Consider the following 13354-nt stretch of genomic DNA (forward strand, 5'->3'; position numbering starts at 1 on the left):
AGGATGCTTTTGGAGGTAACTGAATCTCACTTTCAGTCTAAAAAGTGAAGACTCTTGTATGATTTACTTGAGAAAGGAAACCTTTGGCAGAAACATCCATAGGGATCATATGAATGGAATGAGTATTTTTCCAGTGAAGATGAAAACCCATGAGGAGCAGAGTCAAGAGTGGTTTGAAGGGGCTGCATGGAGAAATGCAACTGTAGTGTTTTATGTGTAGAAGCAGCTCCTGCTACATCCTGACACCACGGGTGAGGTCCAGCGCCATCGGTAGACCCTCCCCTTCCAGGGCTGTAGTCAGGTTTCTTGAACGTCCCCCTGTCATTGGAAGGAAGGACCTAGGAATGTCCTCATTTAAAATCCCTCCCTTACAGGAAATCTAACCTTCAATGAAGAGTAGAACTATATTTGGACACATTTTGAGCATACTAACATTGCATATTATATGTGGATAAATCATTTTAATCACTGAAGGCAATTTTTAGAATAGATACCAATATGGTGGTGGGGGTGGAATAAGTCATGCTTTTGTTGCTTCTTTTACTGAGATGATTAAACACATTGTCAGAAGATTCTGGACTTAAACTTTTGCATTGGGTTACACTAATGTGCCCCAAGTCAGTTAGCCTAAGATGATGATGCTTTTAATACAGATTTAGTGGATAATATGAAATCCCTTTGCAAAACTGAATTCTGTATATAGTAATCCCTTTATTTGTTCTTTTAAGTTTTACAGTCTTTCCCCTTCCATTTTGCAAATAGAGCTCCATATTCTTCAAGGACTCCTGATACTTGAGAAACAACTCAGTTTTGTTCCCATAATTTCATCTGTTTTCCTTTTGACTAGTGAATTTGTTAACCCTGTGCCAAAAATGAAAAATCAAAATTAATCTGAATTTTAGACCCACTTCCTGTTTCTCTTTATCAGTAATTGATCAGAATTACATATGCTGTCCTCATGACTTATTTTGAAATTCTCTTAATGAATTTTCTTGGCTTACCAGTGAAATTTAGTACCATAATTTAAAGCAAAGGAGTAAGATAGTTTAAAGAATAGAGTATGGAAAAGAAGTGAAGACTTTATGGGACAGTTTTTCTGACTTGATGTTTTAATTTCCTAAAGCAACGGAGATTCTTTTGGCCACAACTGACAGAGAGAAAGAAAATAACTGAATTTCACCCTAGGTTTCCAGGTGACCTAGGAGTAGAATCGGTTTGAGGAGCAGGTGATGAGAAAGGAGGATAGTAATGGCTACTAGATTTATCCTACAATCTACTGGTAATCTGCAATCACAATTGCTTACCAGCTAGATAAATTGCTATTATGTTTATGTAAATACCTCTAATTTCTCTAACAAGTTTTGCTGGATTTGTGGATTTCCACGGACTTACAGGTGTAGTTTGAACTTACAGATTTCATTCCTGGGCTGCATTGTTTTCAGAGAGTGAACATGAGTGAAAGAAGTTTCCAGGCACATACTACTCTTCAGGTCTCTCGCATCTAGCAATGTAGCCGATTAACGGGAGATGTTCTCTGTGCCAGAAGTTAACTTCTGGAACCTTCAAAATGATTAGTATTTAATGTGAAAGTGGATTAAGGCTCGTCAAAGACAGCAGTCATTAGATCTTAGTGCAGAGAACACTGTTGGGAGAACATTTGCCGTAACATGATAGATGACAGATAGACCAATAAGTGCGCGTGTATCGTGTGCTCCGAAGTGTCTCGGTGTTATGAGCGAGTGAGTAACTGTCCCATTACTTCTGTTACTTCTAGTTTTGTCTCCTGGTCTGCAGCATATGCACCTTTTTTACCATCTTGGGCAGCTACATTCCTGGAGTTGTACTCAGCTATCTACTGTGTAAGTGTGGAGAACGTTCGGCTAATTGATACAACACATATGATGTTATCTCATGGTCTATAAGAACTTCCATAGCTTAGAAGAGCGGGTACGAGTTCTTGATTATAAAGCAAGTTGACTATTTAATTTTCTGCTCTTCAAAGTTTCTGCTTTTTCTAGAGACATATTGCTTTTCCACAATTGTACAAATCACGGTCAAAAGGCAAGGTTGTAACCGACTCATTTTATTTTAAATTATGTCAATAAAACAATAAAGTTATACTCTCCACCCCCTCCCCCCAAACACATTAATTCCTTTGCCATTGTGCATGACTGGCAGCTCAAATGTAATTAAAGGCACAATGAGGGCATCCCTGGTGGCTCAGTGGTGAAGAATCCGTCTGCATGGATTTGATCCCTGGTCTGGGAAGATGCCACATGCCTTGGAGCAGCTAAGCCCCTGCACCACAACTACTGAGCCTGTGTTCCGGAGCCCGGGAGCCTCGGCTACTGAGCCCACGTGCTCCAGCTGCTGAAAGCCGCACACCCTGCAGGCTGTGCCCCACGACAAAAGAAGCCACAGCAATGAGAAGCCCTTGCACAGCAAGGAGAGAGTAGCCCCTGCTCGCCCCAACTAGAGAGAAGCTCACGCAGCAATGAAGACCCAACACAGCCGAAAATAATAAAGTAAAATTATTTTTTTAAAAAAAGCACAATGAGACACCCCCGCCAATGTGGCGGAAATTAAAACTACTGACTGTATCAAGTATTAGGCAGGATAGGGGACAATTAGAGTTCTCATGAATTGGTAAAATGTCGCAGCCACTCTGGCTAACAATTTGGCAGTTTTTCAAATGACCCAGCCATTTCAAAGCAAGGTATTTATTTACCCAAGAGAAATGAAAGCATACACCTTCAGAAAGACTTGTCCACAGATGTTTATAGAGGCTTTATCTGTAGTCTAATCACTCCAGTATTCTGGCCTGGAACAGTCCATGGACTGTATAGTCCATGCGGTTACAAAGAGTCGGACACAACTGAGCAACTTTCATTTTATCTGTAGTAGCTGAAATGAGAAGATAATTCATATGTCCATCAACAGAGAAGGGGGTAAACGAATTGTGATATAACCATAAAGTGGATTACTACTCAACACTAAAAAATTGATATATGCAATAATCTGGATAAATATAAAAGTAATTAGGTGAGCGGGAGAAGCCAGGTTAAAAAACAGACTACACACTGTATGATTCCATTTATATATAATTCACAATAATCTTTAGTGACAACACACATAAGTGATTCTCTGAGGATGGGGTGGGTGGGGTGGGGAAAGGCAGGAGAGAAAGGGCTAAGAGAAACAGCAGGAAACTTTAGGGGCTGGCAGGCATGTTCATTATTTGTCAGTATGACAATTTCTTAGTTATAGGCATGTGTCAAAACTTTTCAAACTGTACACTTTAAATGTATGCAGTTTATCATATATCAGCTATAACTCTAAAGTGCTATAAGGAAGTTGTGACTTCATGCTTTTCCTGAAAAATGTGACATTCTGGCCTTGCCACCTTTTTAGATGGGGCAGCAACTCTCCGCTAAACTAACCTTCTTATTTCCCTATTTTTCTTGTACCAGCCTTTACATTTTACATATACCTCCTTGGCTTCTAAAGATATTTGAGTTTACAACTCCTATTTAAAAAAGGTAAATGGGCATGTGTCCTAACAACTGCAAAGAAATAAACACGAGGGCATACAATATTGATTAGGGCATACTGTGTTGATCTTCATTTCTTTTCATATTCCAAAAGCCTAGCACAAAAGGCAGATGAAGTGAAGTGAAGGTCGTTCAGTCATGTCCAACTCTTTGCGACCCCATGGACTGTATAGTCCATGGAATTCTCCAGGCCAGAATACTAGAGTGGGTAACCTTTCCCTTCTCTAGGGGATCTTCTCAACCCACGGATTGAAGCAAGGTCTCCCTCATTGCAGGCAGATTCTTTACCAACTGCGCCACAAGGGGAGGCAAATGGTCAGGGCTCAAATTCATTCTCCCAAGTAGAACTCATGTGGAATGTTTCAGCCTTTGAGCTGCCTTGTTTAAGAGAGAAAGGAGAAGAGAGCCAGGGAAAGAGTGTCTAAATAAGGGCCAGGCGTTATTCAGATGGTCTGTATTCATCTCAGTTATTCTTCACAGCAACCCCCAGAGATGGTGGTGTTATCCTAATATGACTGATGAGAGGCTAATGGATAGTGATAACTTTTCTATGGAGAAATGTCATTTAACAAATAAGTAGAGTTGATATTTTCATCTAGGACTGTTGTGTGAGAAGCATGTAACCTTTGTATGAATTTTGAGTATAAGAGGGTTGAGTGGATGGAGTTATCAAATTTCAAGTCTTTGAGAACAGTGATCATGGGGTGTGTGTGTGTGTGTGTGTGTGTGTGTGTGTGTGTGTGTCTGTAGGAGAAAATGTTTTCATTACAAGGAGAAGAATGAAATTATGAACTTATTTCACAGAGGCATTTCCCCAAGGGAAAAAACCCCAGTTTGTCAGTAAAGGAACTGAAATAATTTTGTGAAATACTAATAGGTAGTTGGAAAGCAAGGTCATTTCCCCTGACCTCTCTTCCTCCTTATCTTTCAGTGCTGTGTGCATTTTTGTGTCCACTGTTCAAGTGTAATGATATCGGACAAAAAATATACAGCAAAATCAAGTCATTTCTCCTGAAGCTAGATTTTGGAATCAGAGAATATATTAACCAGAAGAAACGTGAGAGAGCTGGTAGGTAACATTTGGATTTTAGATTCCACACCTGAAATGAGGCATTGCTGGCTCGTTTATTATGAAATCACTTTGAATGCATTTTAGGGTGTTTTGGCCATTAACTACATATTATTACAGAAGCAGATCCCCCCACAAAGTAACATAGCTTTTTCCTACTTAGGCATTTATTATTCTTTTCTCACACATATAATAAAGTGGCTTTTTAATCCAAACTATCGGGGGAAAGAGGAAAGGCTTCGGAGGCCTTTATTTGCTATTTATTGTGTACTTTCTCGACATTGTTTGCTTTTGGGGCAGGTGCTTGCAAATAACAAATGACACAGGTAGGGCAGAGAGTGGGCGCCATGGAAGAGGGGAAGGAAAAGAAAATGGAGGGAAGGCCAGCGCGATCCTCTTTCACATTTTAACTTGGCTTCTGACCTTATAGAGTCTCAACTAGAGCGAGCTCCAGAAATATCTCGAGAGCGTCTTAAAGTTTAGATTTCATGGCTTCCCCCAGAGTGTCTGATTGAGTTGCTCTCTGGGAGGGCTTGGGAATTTGTATTTCTAAAAGATTCCCAGTGCTGCTGTTACTGCTGTGGTCCAGGGGCCACACTGTGAGAGCCACTGATATGGACCATTTCCCTCGGAAACCAAACACTTGCAAATATGTGAAGCTCGGGATGTGCAAACATTTAATTACGTGGAGGCAATGGAGGATACGAGGATTGTGGGATCAGGATAAATAATGGATAAAATACACTCTGAGCTGGCCAGGAAACTGAAAGCTTCCAAATTTTTTCTCAACAGAAGCAGAAAAAGAAAAAAGTCACAAAGATGACAGTGAATTAGACTTTTCAGCTCTTTGTCCTAAGGTATTTTTTGTTCTGTTTTCAATTCATTCCTGTGTGGTTTGCCTGTCAATGTATCTACTTGTACCAAAACTGGAATGATTTTCTTAATACAACTTCTCCTATTTCTCTAAGATGACTGAACTATTAAAAGGAAAATACTCATCTGGTTCTTACTATTCTGACATTTTCGGTGTTAGTTGGATTTTTAGAAAGACATCCCATAAAAGTTTGAAATGTGTCACTGGCATTTATATTAATACAGATTAGCCTCACCACTGCCGCCAAAGAATTGTCTGTGTCTGACACCGATGTGTCTGAGATCTCCTGGACGGACAATGGGACCTTCAACCTCTCAGAAGGATACACTCCACAGACAGACACTTCTGATGGTATGCTCACACCTGTAGGTGCTCTGAGTGTTATTTTGAGCCCATGCAAAAGTATTTAACTGTGTCAGCTTCTGACTGGATAAAGTGTGCTACAACTATGCAATGGAATATCACTGGGCTATAGAAACACTGGCACTTGCTACAATATGGATACACCTTGAACATGATATGCTGAGGGCAGGAAGCCAAACATGCAAGTCCATGCATTGTGTGACTCCACTTATATGAAATGTCCAAAACAGACAAGTCCATGTGGAAGGAAATTAGATGAGTGACTGCCAGGGGCTGGGGGAAGAGGGACTGGTGGGTGACTGGTAATTAATATGTTTCCTTTTGGGTGATGAGAATGTTCTAGAATTAGATAGTGGAGATGTTGTACAGCCTTGTGAATGTACCAAACACCACCTAACTGTACACTTTAAAAGGGCAAATTTTATAGGCTATGAATTATATCTCAAAATCTATTATTTAAGAGTGTGAGAAAAAAATCTAAGCCAGTCAATGTCCAATTCTGCCTTTATTTTGAAAACAAATAATTGACAATGAAAAAAATTCTGGAATATCTGGTATCATTATTTATAGCAGTAATAGGAAATAGTGAGACACACACACACTCAGTCGTGTTCAACTCCTTGTGATCCCATGGAATTCTCCAGGCAAGAATACTGGAATGGATAGGCATTCCCATCTCCAGGGGATCTTCCCAACCCAGGGATCAAACCCGGGTCTCCTGCATGGCAGGCAGATTCTTTACTATCTGAGCCACGAGGAAAGACCACAGCTGTGGGAGAGAGGAAGAGAAAAGCTAATCCCATGTATCTAGGGCTAGCTCTCATTGAGAGGGACTGAACCATGGGGGACAGGTTTCCTGAATCAAAAGCTGACTCCAGGGTTGCTCATATTCTTCTTCCAAGTTAGTTGGGAAAAAAAAAAAAAAAAAGCTTTCTTCTTTTTTATAATTAGGTAAAGTACAATTAAAAATAAAATTTAAGACAACTCTTGTGCAATAAGTTTTGCTGGTCTCATTGGATTATTTCAAGTCATTTTAACTATATACTGAAAATATAAGCAATTATAATAAAGGATTATGAATGAATTATTTTACACGTCTTTATAGGCAAGAACACACTTCCTTTTCCTAGAGGAAGGAAGAAGGCTGTGTGATGTTGAAACAATACAGATTGAGAGATTGGGAAACCCACATGTAGCCTTGCCTTTGTCATTAACTTACTATATGGCCTTGCACAGGTGACATAATTTCTGTGGATCTCAATTTCCTCGTCTTTAAAGTGTATTAGAACAAGAGGCTCACTGAATTCCTCTCAAGCTCTACAAGCTGTAAACATCTGCAAGACCAGGATAACAAACCCTTTGATCTTAAGCATCCTGTCTCAGGGGCTTCCCTGTGGCTCAAATGGTAAAGAATCTGCCTGCAATGCGGGAGACCCGGATTTGATCCCTGGGTTGGGAAGATCCCGCTTGGAGAAGGAAACAGCAGTCCACTCCAGTATTCTTAAGTGAAAGTCGCTCAGTCTTGTCCGACTCTTTGCAACCCCATGCACTATGGAGCGAGGCCTGGGTTGGATCCCTGGGTTGGGAAGATCCCCTGGAGGGTTCTTCTGGAGTAGGCTGGTTCCCCTGGAGTAGGAAACCCTACTCACTTCTGTGTTCTGGCCTGGAGAATTCAATGGACTGTATACAGTCCATGGGGTCTCAAAGAATGGGACATGACTGAGTGCCTTTCACTTTCACTTCCAGTATTCTTGCCTGGGAGATCCCATGGACAGAGGAGCCTGATGGGCTGCAGTCCATGGGATTGCCAAAGAGTCAGACACAACTTAAAAACTAAACACAACAGCTTCATCAGTTAAAAGTTGAATCATTTAAAAAAAAATTATTATGGTGCTTAAGCCTCAACTTTTATTCTGCATTTTACAGATCTTGACCGACCTAGTGAGGAAGTTTTCTCTCGAGACCTTTCAGATTTTCCATCACTAGAAAATGGCACGGGAACAAATGATGAAGATGAATTGAGCCTTGGCCTGCCCACTGAGCTCAAGAGGAAAAAGGAGCAGTTGGACAGCGGTCCCAGGCGGAGCACAGAGAAGAAGTCAGCAGCTGGTCTCACCCTTCCTCTGAGCAGTGACCAGACCCTGCACCTGATGAGCAACCTGGCTGGGGACGTCATCACGGCTGCGGTGACCGCCGCAGTCAAAGACCAGTTAGCGGGCGTGCGCCAAGCGCTGTCTCAGGCTGCTCCCAGCCCGGGGGAGGACACAGACACGGAGGAGGGCGATGACTTTGAACTCCTGGACCAGTCAGAGCTCGATCAAATTGAGAGTGAATTGGGACTGTCACAAGACCAGGAAGCAGAAGCCCAGCAAAATAAGAAGTCTGCAGGTTTCCTTTCAAATCTGCTCGGAGGCCATTAGTCTGGGAATCGGCTTATTATGGCAGAGCACAAACTACCAAAAAAAATTCAAACAAGCAAAAAAAAAATCAAATCTTTTCAAACTGTGAGCTTTACTGATTACTTTAGAATTTTTTTGGTCTTTCCCCACCTCCTTCTGCAGTGAATTCATTGGATATATGTCAGCTGACACTGATAGATTGATATTTCTCATAGTTATTTTTATGTAATGAGCATGGAAATGACTTTATATATATGTATATATATATACACCCCCACTTACTGTGTTGTCGGAGTTGAATATTCGAGGTTGTTTTTAAAGTAAAATGAAAACACCCAATTATTGAGATCCTCCCATAAGTATTCCTTACGTTTTCTTCACAATTTTTCAAGCATGCAAAAGCAGGTTTATTGTAACTCACTGAAATATTAACAATTGTGAACACATGCTATATTGGCTCCTTGTTCCTAATACTTGGACACAGTTAAAAATTTTTGGTGGATTTTGACATAAAAAGACAAAAATCGTCAAAGTCACTTTGGTTGAAAGACTTGGGAAATACTATTAAAATCAATTTCCTAGGCTAATTTTTTGAAAATATATTTACGTTGGATAGGCTGACACATTTCCATGTTATTTCTGCAGTTGTAGACTTTAGGCTTCCTTGTAAATGGCATGCTCCATTGACTGCCAGCTCGAGTCTTGGCAATGGGTGATATTAGCGCGTAGAAAGCAAGTACTTAGATATCACGTGTCTACGTGGTTTTGATGTAAACAGAGATAGGCTGCACTTCCTTGTTTCAGTTGTCATGTATTTGTGATAAGGATATTGTGGGTGCAGATCTCTTCTGCCTGCTCAGAACTAGGTTAAACCCTCATCTTTCATATTACGGAAAAAGTCTCTTAAAATAGTTCCTGGTATGTTCTATGAGTGAAGTGGTCATCCACCATAGAGAAATAAGAACTGTTTTCATAGTCCGACTCCCTGGCAGGAGAGAGACTTGCTTGGCCTTCAAGTGTATTTATTTGCCATTGAAGTCAAAACCTGTAATCTGTTTCTTCTTAGGAAGCTAGAATATATATTTTCTTTTACTTTAAACATTTTAGATCACTTATAAATAATCAAATTTGACTTAGGTTTTTAACAAAGGACTAAAGAACAGAAATCAAGCTAATTCTGTTTGTGCGATAGAAACCTTTAATAGTGACGAGGGACCATGTCAGCAGCTACCAACCATCTCTTCAATTTTCAGGTAGAGCTGGCATTTCGACAGATACACACAGACACCTGAGCCCCTCAGAAAGGAAGGATAATCCAAGAATACAGGAAATCTGCGGTCCCCTCTCTTTACTTCATCCCTTCCCTTCTGTGTCTAAAGAGTGATAATACATCATCTGACATTTTAATGTAGCATCTCATATTTAGTTTTTCTTTCTGAGGTATTAAAATATGTAGACTAAATTTTGCCAAATGTTAAAGGGAGAGAAGTGACTGAAGACCCTGACCGCTTGCTTTTCGTGATTGACGATGCTTCCGTGTTACTAGTGCCTCATGACTGTGTTTGATGTCCTTTATCAATACAAAAGTGAGCCTGTGCCTTCATCATCTTGCCCATTTCGGTACAAATGGAAACCTGGTGTTAGATCTATGAGCTGTGTGGGTTTGCGAGGAATATCCCTGACTTCTGTTTCAGCAAGAGTTTCTGGACATGGAGAAAAATACAGTCACGTATTTATAAAATAGTTTGTTACCAGGTTTCATTTTTTATGTGTATGTTTCTTCATTGGAAAAAATACTCTTGGCCACAAAGTCAGAAAGTTTAAAGGTCTTTTCAGTTTCTTCTATGAGGAGAAAAATAAGTTAAATAACTCAAATAATTAGAGAATGTGTTACAAGCTTCAGTCAGTTCAGTTCAGTCGCTCAGTCCTGTCCAACTCTTTGCGATCCCATGGGCTGAAGCTTACAAGGAGATAAACTCAAGATTTGATGGTATAAATAATAAAGCTAGAATCAAATGCTAAAAACTATAAATTAAAAGGGGTTGGGGATAGGGAGGTAGGTAGGTAGGGTAGAAAAATGTGTTACCAGCCCTATGGTGGAGACATACCAACTCTCTGTGGACACTTGCGTTCTAACTACATATGTACTTTAATAGTATTTATTGAAGAATGGTGGTGGTTTAGTTGCTAAGCCATATCTGACTCTACCCATGGAGTGTAGCCTGCCAGGCTCCTCTGTCCTCGGGATTTCCTAGGCAAGAATACTGGAGTGGGTGGCCATTTCCTTCTCCAGGAGATCTTCCTGATGCAGGGCTTGAACCCAGGTCTCCTGCGATACAGGCAGATTCTTTACAAATTTACGGATTCTTTACTGAGTCACCAGGGAAGCCGTATGTGACTATAAATTTACACAATGTAATAATGGTACTCTTAAGTCTATCAAACATCAGGATGTCGAGGGTTTTCATCTTGTGTGTGTGTGTGTGTTTCTGGCAGGTTGGGGTGGAGGGGACATTACATATAATCCTGTTTATGGTTTTAAGATGTGCTAACGATAAACCTAGTGATTGATTCAGTGCAGTGGGAAACTACAGATACACTACTATGAGAATTTATACAGTCATTAAAATGGGAAGCATGGATTTTCTTTTTAATTGTAGAGGGGCTATAGAAAGATGTCTTGTTCACCTCTCATAGGAAATGCTGAGCAAAACCATACAATGGGAAAAGCATACACTGATCATGCATTTTGATCTGAAACGATAAAGCAGGGCTCAAGTTCCTTTTGGAAGGTCAATCTAGGTTTAAAGCAGTATTTATATTCTCATTCTGCAACATTTTTACTGTTTTCACCTAAAAATCTTCAGAAGTGACTTTTGAAAACACATTAACATAGTACCTTGATATGTTGAGGAGAAATTTAACTCAAAGTTCTCTTGGTCAGTGGGCTCACTTTTATCAGGGACCTGTTGGCCATAGGCCTCCTCTTTTCTACTGTTTCTCCAATCAATTGCAGATACTGCTGCTGGATTTACTCAAGGTCCAGTTATATTCCTCATGCCCATAAAAGCAGAAACACTCTGAGTCTCTACTGTTTACCAACTGCAAAGTGAACGGCAATTTCTAGAATTCAACTCTTTACCCAATACTTCCTTGTCTTTTTTCCCTTTCTTTACCATATCTTTTGTATCACACCAGCTAGGTATGTAATCTTCCTAAATATGCCCCTTATTTTCCTCTGTCCACAGGATCTCTTCTCTAGCCCCTTTTTCCACCTACAGATGAAGTCTTCATTATCCCCACCTCCCTCAGTACCCATCTGAAATGTCAACTCCTTAACGAAAACTTATCTCCCTGGTTGACGCCATTTTTCTATTCTAAATACCCATCGCCACTTCCTTTGTGTCTCACTGTACTTGACCCATCTTTATGCTATTAGTTACTTGTGAATTTCTTATCACCCTTAACAAGACAGAAAAATCTCAAACATAGGTGTGTTAATTTAGAACCAGTAGGATATTATGTATGTGATTTTGTGATAATGAAATACATTCCTTTGTCCCATTCCTGGCATGGAGCTCCTAAAACCCTTGGAAGGTCTTAAATGATATGAATGATAAATGTGTCTTTGTTATCTTGATGAGGTGACTTTTGGACAGCCCTGTAGGCTAGCTGAGAGGATGTCATAACCAAAACTGCAGAGAGAGAGAATCTCTTGTTTGGGACCTTTCCAACCTCACTCTAAGTATCTCTTCATTGGGCCTTTATTTACATCCTTTAGTTTCCTTGGTAGGGCTTCCCTGGTGGCTCAGTGATAAAGAACCTGCCTGCAATGCAGGAGACACAGGAGACGTGAGTTGGATCTCTGGGTCAGGAAGATCCCCAGAAGCAGGAAATGGCAACCTACTCCAGTATTCTTGCTTGGAGAATCCCATGGACAGAGGGGCCTGGCAGGCTATAGTCCAAGGGGTTGCAAAGAGTCAGACACGACTGAAGCTACCTAGCAGTCACCCCTGTTTCCTTTGTAGTAAACTGGTAATCTAATGAGTAAACTAGTCTCCAGATTTCTGTGAGCTGCTCTAGTAAATTACTCAAGACTGAAGAGGACGTCTTGGAAACCTCTGATTTACAGCCAGTTGGTCAGAAGCACCACAACCTGGACCTGGAATTGGCTTCTGAAGTGGGGTCAGCCATGCAGGACTGAGCATTTTGACCTGTGGGATCTGACTTCATCTCCAGGTATATAGTGTTAGAATCAAGTTGAGCTGGAGGACACTAGCTGGTGCTAGAGAACTGTTTTGTAGTCTGGGAAAAAACAAACATTCCTGGAGATACAGTTAGTGAGGAGAGGTGATAGGAGATACTGAAAACCAGGCAAAGGAATATAACCTTCATCTATGGGCAACAGATAACCATTTTTGAGCAGAAGGAGCGACACAAGAGAAAAGATGGCTGAGGAGAATTATTGTAACGATCTCTGTGTGCTGAGGGTAGACAAAGAGGAATGAGAAGGCTCTCCAGGAGACCAAGTAATAGAATTGCAGCCCTTGGGGAAATTCACATGATGGAGAAAGCAGAGTCCCTTTGAAGGAAAAGTAAAAACACCCGGTGAGTTTAAAGATGCTGAAATGAGTCATGAAATAGATGGAAGGAGGCAGGGAGGAAATAATGACCTGAAGAAGGAACAGATGCTTGAAGAACCACAGATAATGGAAAAGAGAAAACAGAAATTCTTTACTGAACATAACCATTCTCTGCTTTAATTTTAGAGAAAGCTTGAAAATATACATTGTTTTGTGTATCCCTACTGGATTCATACTAATTACATTTCTTAAGATGGGTATCCAGAGGACTCAGCTATTTTAAAAGATTTTGATAATCTCAGAATTTTCTGGAATAAAAATCATCACAAAAGAATCGTTCAACACATACTAAATAATCCATGTGCCAGCACTGTTCTAGTTTTGGGGTACATAGCAAAGAAAGGAGTCCCTGTTCCCAGGGAGCTTGTAATCTGGAAATGGAGGACTAACCCATAATGGGACTGACTATTCTGGTCTGCCCAGGATAGAGGCAGTTCATGGGATACTGGACTTAG

General features: G+C 40.5%; 1 long non-coding RNA gene across 1 annotated transcript in view; it reads left to right on the plus strand.

The window, feature by feature from the left end:
* Positions 1-9999, plus strand: part of FAM134B — a 156196-nt gene extending 146197 nt beyond the window's left edge. Inside the window, exons 5-9 of the long non-coding RNA XR_001919793.1 lie at positions 1775-1859; positions 4483-4620; positions 5413-5477; positions 5719-5845; positions 7784-9999. This is a non-coding gene — a long non-coding RNA (family with sequence similarity 134 member B). The remainder of the gene's footprint in view (positions 1-1774; positions 1860-4482; positions 4621-5412; positions 5478-5718; positions 5846-7783) is intronic.

This window comes from Capra hircus, chromosome 20 (genome assembly GCF_001704415.2).
Source record: "Capra hircus breed San Clemente chromosome 20, ASM170441v1, whole genome shotgun sequence".
Lineage (NCBI taxonomy): Eukaryota > Metazoa > Chordata > Mammalia > Artiodactyla > Bovidae > Capra > Capra hircus.